This window comes from Arvicola amphibius, chromosome X, assembly GCF_903992535.2.
Source record: "Arvicola amphibius chromosome X, mArvAmp1.2, whole genome shotgun sequence".
NCBI classification, from domain to species: Eukaryota; Metazoa; Chordata; class Mammalia; order Rodentia; family Cricetidae; genus Arvicola; species Arvicola amphibius.
This window is the reverse complement of record NC_052065.1, coordinates 41,297,286-41,307,215: the sequence shown is the minus strand read 5'-3', so window position 1 is coordinate 41,307,215 and position 9,930 is coordinate 41,297,286. Positions and strand designations below refer to the sequence as shown.

At 36.3% G+C, this 9,930-nt stretch overlaps 1 pseudogene; it reads right to left on the bottom strand.

The window, feature by feature from the left end:
* Positions 1-590: 590 nt before the first annotated feature.
* On the bottom strand, positions 591-5,665 carry LOC119804214 (annotated as a pseudogene).
* Between the last annotated feature and the right edge of the window lie 4,265 nt (positions 5,666-9,930).

Below are 9,930 nucleotides of genomic sequence, written 5' to 3'. Positions count from 1 at the left end.
GTATATGTGTTTGACAAATAATTTCTGTTTTCTAACAACATTTCTTTTATAATCTTAGCTTAGTTTGTATACAGTGATCTCTTTACCTTCAGGCTCTTTTTTCTGATGGCATCAGGATTCATCATGATGTAAGAGATTTAACATTTTAATAATTGACTAAATGTCTCACTGATCAATATACAATATGCTACTTCAAGTTCTTTGCCTTTTACCTCCTCTTTCCATCTCCATCCCTTCTGTAATAAATGATCACCCACAATTATTCATTACTCAGATCAAATACTATCTATTTTTTGCATCCCTGCTCAGCTCGACAGCAAGAACACTTCCTTCTTTAAGCATTTCTGGGGAGTCTCTGTCTTATTAAAATATACCTTTCATACTTCTCTGTAGTATTCAGTTTGTAAAACCCTTCAAACCAAACTACATTTTCTTCTTACTATTCCATCATGATATATTTATTTGTTTCAGCTAGCTAAGGCCCTGTGTCTGTCATCTCAAGAATCCTCCATACCTACAACCATGTTCCACTGCAGGCCTTTCCAAAGGTTATGAAGATATGAGTGATTTCATGTGAAAGAGGATCCCATTTACCCATGCCCAGCTTGTGAGAGCAGATCTTGGTATCTGTACTTTGTAAAGTAATCCTTGGCAGACACAACTAGATCCCTGTCTTTGCAGCCACCATAGTATATCATCTCTATGATGTCAATTGTTTATTGCTTGTCTTCCATGGCCCAGTTTATTTTGTTATTACTAGTACCCAAAACAATTTTGATGTTTGTTTTGGAAGAAAACAATGACCACACATGGGTCATATTGCACTGGGACTATAGCAGAGCTATAGGGAAACAGAGCTAGGTGGGAAAAACTAAACTGAATGCTGGGAGCAAGAAGGCAGAGTCATTGAAATGCCATGGATCTCCCTGAGGAGAAAGATGTAAGCTGCCAGCCAGAACCTTGCCAGAAGGCCACTAGCCTCATGGCGAATTATAAAAGAATGAAAATGGGTTAATTCTAGATGTAAGAGCAAGCTAGCAATATGCTTAAGCTATTGGCCAAACAGTATTGCAAATAATATAGTTTCTGTATGGTTATTTTGGAAAGCTGGTTGGCCAGGATACAAACAAGCAGCCTCCTACAACAACAATTGGTGCTCCAACATGTGCTAGCTAAATCTACATAAAACCTGAGAGGGCTAGGAAAGGAAATATAGACACAAAAGAACAGAGTTAAGCATGGATTTCGGTAGCCACAAATTTATTTTCTAGATGGGATCATGGTGAGCAGGGGTGTTGGGCTGCATTAAGAGAGGTGTAATAAAATCCCATGTGGTTTTGAAATGGTGGTGGCTTCCTGGGCTGTGGTGCTAGCACTAACTCTGGCTCTTTCAGGAGGCTGAACATTTAATGGGGTTTGTGAGCAAGGTGCTACAACTTGCTTAATAACAGCATAGACCTGCTATGTGCTGAAAGTGGGGTTGTGAGCATGCCCTGCACTAAACAGATATGTTGTACTGGGTGTAGCCAAAAGGCAAAGCTGCCTTAGTCTTAGTAATGATGCTTAGCCACTTAAGAGTTTAAGAAATGCTTCTGTTCAGAAAATAATTACAGATAGACAATAAAGACAGATCCAGATGGAAAAGATGTCTAAATTGATCACAGGCTTGGATAAATGTACATAGGCTTGGGAGAGAAAAAAAGAGTATAGAGAGTTACAAATGGAAGCAAATGGTCTATAAAAAGAAAATAAAACAGTCTTTAAAGAGTCAGAGTATAGACAGTCATAGATTAAAAGAAGTAAAGAAAAATAAGCCACATAAATTTGGAAAGTACACAGAGAGTCTTGATTTTTTTATATTATTATATTTTTTTTGAATTTTTTGACTACAGAAAGATATTTGATTCTGGGGGCTTCTGAGATAAACCAAAATAAATGTATTATGACTTCAAAATTTGGATCTAAGGATTTATTGCTTTGGAAAACAGGTTCTGCTTTTGTTTCCACAAAAGATAAGACTCTGGAATCTTTCCAGACTAATGCAGTTTGATGGAACAAGACCTCCCATAAGGTCACTGTGAATACCCCCCAAAATATTTTGCCCAACAGAAAGCAGAAAACAGTTAATAAAGAACAATGCTCATATTCCCAAATACTGTTTATAAATGTTTGTTTACATTTAAAGGGGGATATGATATGCATTGGTATGGATCTTGGTTTATTGATACAATGTTAGGATCAATTTTGTTATATGTATATTTCTGTTCTTTTAAGGTAATTAAGGTATTGTATTTGTGTAGTTCTTTTAGACATGTATAATTAAGAAATACAGGTTAATAGATATTCATCTATAATAGTCAAGTTTATAGTCAAGTTAGTTAGGTTTTCTAGATATATAGAGATATATTTTAGTTAGATAGGTATTCTTCAAATCTTTCAGAGACCTTCAGAATATGGAATTTAAAATGTTTAAAAACTTAGGATATTTAAAAAACAATGAGATGCATCTGCTCCTGGCAGCACCAAGCTACTTTAAAAGGATGATGGGCACTAAAGAGGCTCCTTATGCTGTTGGTTAGCCATTTGACCAAGAAACTACTCTTTCCTGGACTGCTAGATTATATGGTGTGTGAACTGGTCATGCAGGACCCACAGAGAAATGACTGCTGAACTTGCCTAAAGGTGAGATGTCCTTTGGGGTTTCTGCTTCATAAAAGAGTCTGCCAGACATTCTGTCAGACACAGAAGAAAGTGACTGACAAACTGCCAATATAGGTGGAACTGTCTTTGAAATCTCCTGCTTGATGGAAAAGTCTGCTTGATACTATGAACCTTTAGGCTAAAGATTGGATGCCCCAATGTTACAGAAGAACTTTGGGTGACTGTCTGGACAGCAAGATGTCTCTGTTAATTGTGGAGTTTTGGAGGTTGCCTACAATGTACTTCCTGTTTTGTTAGGTAACATTGTATCCTTCTGGAGTCTTTGATGGAGTTGAAGAATAGATAGTTATAGTTACGGTTTTCCTTAATTAAGATAAAAGATAAAGTAATTATAAATATTGTAACTGTAATTCATGCTCGAAAACTTTTGTTATATATAATTTTACTATGTAAAATTTTAAACCTTAGGGTGGTGATATGGAGTTCCCCTCTGAATGCTCTGATTACCGTTAATTAATAAAGAAACTGATTTGGGCCTATAGCAGAGCTATAGGGGAACAGAGCTAGTTGGGGAAAACTAAACTGAATTCTGGGAGAAAGAAGACAGAGTCAGTGAGATATCATGGAGTCACCAGAGGGGAAAGACACAAGCTATTAGCCAGAACCTTGCCAGTAGGCCACAAGCCTCATGGTAAAATATAAAAGAATGGAAATGGGTTAATTCTAGATGGAAGAACTAGCTAACAATATGCTTAGGCTATTGGCCAAACAGTATTGCAAATAATATAGTTTCTGTGTGATTATTTTGGGAGTCTGGGTGGCTGAGCAGTGAACAAGACGTCTCCTACAACAACACATTTCATCTTGTTATTACTCGTGCCCAAATCAATCATGATATATTTGTTTTAGAAGAAAACCATGACAGTACATGGGTGGTATAACTTATACATCTTGTTGGCATCAGGTACTTCTGGAATACCCACAAGATAACTAACTACCAAATTTTCAACCTTTCAGTGATGCTGTACAGAACCTCATTCATCTTTATGTATCTGTGGTCCCAGTCATATCTGAAACAATTGACAATTGTGTGGTTCTCTGAAAGGATGGCTGGTCTACTTGCCAGGCTTTGTGCAGATACAGAGCATGTGTAGAATCTTGAGTGGACCTGTACAGCCAGATGTCTTGAACTGCCTTGTGAGAGCCCAGGAAACCCCAGCTACTACTTGCATGACCAATGCCTCCTGCAGAGTGGAACCAGTAAGTTACCTTTAAATCAACCAATTACTCCTTCTTCCTATTCTAGCACATGGAGTCAATAGGAAACATAAGTTTTTTGTGTTTAGGGATGGTTACTAAATGCATTACTTTTTTAACTAATATTATTCTAATTAGACTGAATACACTATATTACATAGAAAATAACACATTTTGGAATGACCTCTGTGACTGGGTGTTAGAAGAATGTATTTAAGATACTTTGATATATTCAGATTGGATGACTGGGAAGATGCACATTAATATATTATCTTCGGCTGAATATTAGTTTACTAAATAATCTCCTGACATTTTCTGTTTAGAATAAGATGACATAGTAAATGTCAAGGCATAATCATTACAAGATGTATTTTTTGGTATATAAAGCATTGTATAATTTTAGAGAAATGACCTGCTCACTTTGATAGCATGATAAAAGCAAGAAAAATGCATTAACATGTGGGTATGGTTATGAGCCAGTAAGACTATGTTTATAAAACTATAAGACAGTACATATTCACTCAGTTAACTAGTTATAATATGGCCATCATGATTGAAGATAGTTTCTTTTCATTTTTTTTTGTGTGTGTTTTGACGTGTGGTGCATATGTGTAAAAGTTTATGAGTTTGCCGGGCGGTGGTGGCGCGCACCTTTAATCCCAGCACTTGGGAGGCAGAGGCAAGCAGATCTCTGAGTTCGAGGCCAGCCTGGGCTACAAGAGCTAGTTCCAGGACAGGCTCTGGAAACTACAGGGAAACCCTGTCTCGAAAAAAAACAAAAAAAGAGTGTATGTGTTTGAGTGTGTAGCTATATGTGGATAACAGAAATTAATGCCAAAATCCTGCTCATCCTCTCTTCTTTCTGATTTTTAAGGCATGATGTGTCAATTAAATTCATAACTCAGACATATGGCTAAACTCTTTAGTCAGCTTGTTCTGTGGACACTTGTCCTTCTCTTCCACAGCTAAAATTGCAGACATTTCATAACTTCTACTTGGAATTTACCTGGGATTTGGAGGTCTAATCAATGATCCTCAAACTTCCACAAGAAGCACTTAGCTACTGACTGAACTAGTTGCCCAACACTGAAGATACAAAAATTCAAAATGTAAGTTTTTTATGCGAAAGGTAGTAATTATAATGTATTTAGATCTTTATATCTGTCATATCATGCTCTTTAGTTCAACTAAAAATTATAGAAAATTTGACTTTCTGAAGATACTGCTAGCTAGTTATGATTAAATTATTAAGCAACAGACAAAAGGACATATGCAAATATGATGTGTTTATGAGGCAAAGCTTTTTTTAACATTTATTTAATTTATTCATTTATTTATTTATTTTTATTAAAATTTTCCGTCTCCTCCCTTCCTCCCACTTCCCTCCCCTCCCCTCCACCCACACCTCCACTCCCTCCCTCTACAGGCCAAAGAGCAGTCATGGCTCCCTACACTATGGGAAGTACAAAGTCCTCCCAATTCCCCACAGGTCCAGGAAGGTGAGCATCCAAACTGACAAGGCTCACACAGAGCCTGTCCATGCAGTAGAATCAAAGCCCAGTGCCATTGTCCTTGGCTTCTCAGTCAGCCTCCACCATCAGCCACATTCAAGAGTCTGGTTTGATCACATGCTCCATCAGTCCCATTCCAACTGGCCTTGGTGATTTCCCATTAGATCTGTCCTACCATCTGAGTGGGTGAACTCTCTAGTCTGCTTGTTCTGTGGACACCTGACTTCCTTGCTCATGTTCTCCCTCCTTCTGCTCTTCATCTGGACCTTGGGAGCTCAGTCCAGTGCTCCAATGTAGGACTCTGTCTCTATCTCCATCCATCACCAGATGAAGGTTTTATGGTGATATGCAAGATAATCATCAGTGTGGCTATAGGACAAGGCCAGTTCAGGCACCCTTTCCTCTGCTGCCCAAGGAACAAGCTGGGGACATCTCCTTGGACACCTGGGAACCCCTCTAGAGTCAAGTCTCTTGCCAATCCTAAAATGGCTCCCGTAATTAAGATATATGCTTCCCTGCTCCCATATCCACCCCTCCTCCATCCCAACCATCCCATTCCCAAAGCTCTTCCCATCCTCTCTTTCTCCCTTCTCTCCCCCATCTCCTCTTATCCCCACCTCCCCTCCACCCCCGTGTCCCCAACCCCTGCCCAGCAATTTTGTCAATTTCCAATATCCAGGAAGATAACAATATTTTTTTCTTTGGGTTCACCCTTCTTATTTAGCTTCTCTAGGATCATGAATTATAGGCTCTATGTCCTTTATTTATGGCTAGAATCCATTTTTGAGTTAGTACACACCATATTCGTGAGGCTAAGCTTTGAGGATTTAATATAATGTACCAGAAAAATAGTCATCTATGTTCACATCATCTTATATCATGCAAAGTTGCTTGCTTATAATGTATCCTACTGTTTTTCCATGTGTTTTATTATATGTTATGGTAATTTATCTTTTTTACAGTGTTACAGAACTCTCCAATGTGACTGAAAAATCCTCATAGTAGGGACTGTCTTTCTTATAAACTGAAGAATAATATATCTTAACAAACCCATAACAGTTCTTTTATATCAGAGTAGAGATATGGATCTTAAGAGAGTAAATGAACTTTACTGTCTTGTCATGTATTTTGAGAAAATACATTCCTGGCCAGTCCCTTAATAACTAAAGATATTCTCTCAAGGAAAATAGAATATAATAATAAGTATACTATATATTAATTCTCACTTTTGAAAATAATTCCAAAGCACTAAACTCATCTTGGCTATGGATCAGTCTTGAGTGGTGGAGCATGATATGTAGACTAGAAGAACCATCCAACAAGATTAAGGGCTACTACTGTCAGAGATGTAGGGGGAAATTATAGAAATCTAAGGTCTCAGGACAGGAACACACAGATATTATAGTATTTTGTTTGAAAAAATAATACAAGCACAGACTATATAGCAAGGTATGATCACAACAAATGAATAATGAATAGAATTTTATTATTTCAAAAGCTGTATATGTTTAAATTGATAGAATACACTTATAGATCTAAACCATTAACATAATCAACAACTACAAGTTAATATTGTTAAATATTAATTAAATATGTTAAATGATACTTAATGTTTTAACTTACAGCAAATCATTTTAGAATCACACGACAGACATGTAACAAGGTAATTAGTATGAATCATTATGTCCTTTCACTAAAGACATCATTACAATAAGTAGTGGAAGTCACCTTCAACCAAAAATAAACATTTCCTTGATACCTCAAAGAATACCGTATCCAGCCAAATTTGATGTGGGATTCCCCTCTGTGTATTGTGACTACTATTAATAAACAAAGAAACTGCTTTAGAGCAATAGCAAGGCAGAATTTAGGTGTGCAGGGAAAGTTATGCTGAATGCTGGGAGAAAGAAGGGCTGAGTCAGAGATGCCATTGAGCCGTCAAAGACAGATGCTGGGTATTTTACCTGGTAAGTGACAGCCAAGTGGCAATATATAGATTAATAGAAATGGGTTAAATAAATATGTAAGAGTTAGCTAATAAGAAGCTAAAGCTAATGGGACAAGAAGTGATTAAAATAATACAGTTGCTGTGTGGTTATTTCAGGGCTAAGCAGCTGGGAACCAACAAGTGGCACCCACCTTGCAACAGATTGGTGGCCACGTAGCCAACTAAAATCACTTAAAACCTGAGAGAGTTTGAAAAGGAATTTTAGACACAAAAATACAGAGTTTAACACAGCTTCTTGTTGTTTACTGGCAGAGTGCAGCAGCTCCTTTAAGAGAGGATTTCCTGATTCAAGAGTAGCAAAAGAAAAAAGCCATGCTGTTTTTGAAGTGCCAGTTTTCTGGGCTTTGCTGCCAGTGCAAACTATGACTCTTTCAGGAAGGAGGTCTGGCTATAGAGGATTTGAGTGGGGATTGTGAGCAGACTGCTGCAGCTTGGTTAATGGTGACATGGACTGGCTTTGTATCTGGAAGTGGGGCTGTGTGTACAGTTCAAGGGGCAAGTGGCTCCACCATGCTGAACTGGGCATGGCAAGGAGACACTTCCGTGTTTCCCCTAGTAATAGCACAGGGTGAAGCTCAATGTTGCAATGGTACAGAAGAAATTTGGATGACTGTCCAGGCAGTGAGATGTTGCTGTCAATTCTAGAGTTTTGGAAGTTGCCTACAATGAACTTATTGTTTACTTAGGTAGTTTTATATCATTCTAGAGTCTTTGATGGCATTGAAAAATTTATAGTTATAATTTCCTTTAGTTATGATAAAAGATAAAGTAGATATAAACATTGTAACTGTAATTCTTGTTTGATACCATTTTGTTATATGAAAATTTACTATTTTAAAGTTAAATCCTTCCTTATTATTTAAACTGAAAAGGGGAGGGTGTCTCCTCTGTGTGCTGTGATTACCATTAATGAGGAGGGCAGGGAAAGCTAAGCTGAATGTTGGAAAGTCAGAGTCAGAGATGACATGGAGCTGCCAGAAACTGATGCTGAGAATTTTACCAGGTAAGCCACAGCCATATGGTGATATGCAGAGAAATAGAAATAGGTTAAATTAATATGTAAAAGTTAGCCAATGGGCAAAGCAGTGATTTAAATAATACAGTTTCCGTGTGATTATTTCAAGGCTAAGTGGATGGGAATCAACAAGTGGCACCGTCCTTCCAGATTACCGTGTTCTTTATTGGAAGTCAGGTATTTAAAAATTAAGCAATATCTAACTACAATAGCTTTTTCTTGAAGAGGTTAACTAGGCCAGTGACATGGTGTAGTATTTGAATGCAGTAGTTTTCCATACCTTTTATGGATTAATGACAATGAACCCAGTTTTATTATGTCTAAAATGGAATTAAACCAAACATATATATTATAAAGTATATGAACATTTACTTCTATACTGCCTGATATAGAAAAGTAGTACACATTAACATTCCTATTCAATTTTTTAACTAGAATTATTATCATATATTTGATACTTTATGGTCTAGTAATTTAGGTAAATGTAGTCATCTATGAGTTTCTAAGAAATTTTTATGAAGTCATTTTACAATTCAGTCCTGTTGTAAATGAAAAATAGAAAATCATTTTCTACTTTGAGAAATGTATTTAACTGATAAAAACACTATTTAAAGAAGCAATGGTGAAATAATCAGGTCAAAGAGTTTGCATATTTTCCATGATAAAATTTTTAAGAAATAATAATTATGATTTGATGTTAGAAATTTCATAAGTTTACAAACATGGCAATAATACAGCATTTTGGAAAATATTTATTTCTCACATCAAATAAATAAAGAACGTTTTCTAAATTAAGAGTATTGCATAATTTAATTATTGATAATTCTGTAGATATGCTCAACTATGTGTTCAAAGCAATATATGGTTTTATTTTTATATTTTCACCTAACAATTATTAGCATAATATATACAAAACATTTTGATTTGGAAATTCCTCACTTTTAAGTTATATGAATAGATGAAAGAAAACAATCCAATTAAAAAACATGGTATAGACCTAAATAGAGAATTCGCAACAGAAAAATCTCAAATGCCTGAGAAACACTTAAAGAAATATTCAACATTCTTAACCAACAGGGAAATACAAATCAAAACAACTCTGAAATTTATCTAACACATGTCATAATGGCTAGAAGAGCAAACCCATATGATAGCTCCTGCTGGAGAGGATGTGGCACAAGAACATTCCCTAATTGTTGATGCAAGTGCAAACTTGTACTTTGGAGATCAATATGGCTGTTTCTCAAAAAAGAAAAAAATCATTGAGAATCAATCTACCACAAGACCCATCTATATGTATATACCCAAAGGATACTCCATCATACCACAAGGATATTTGCTTAGCTATGTTCATTGCAACATTATTTATAATAGCCAGAACCTAGAAACAGCCTAGATATCTCTCAAGACATGGATAAAGAAAATGTGGTACATTTACACAATAGAGTACCCTCAGATATTAGAAAAAAATTATGTTT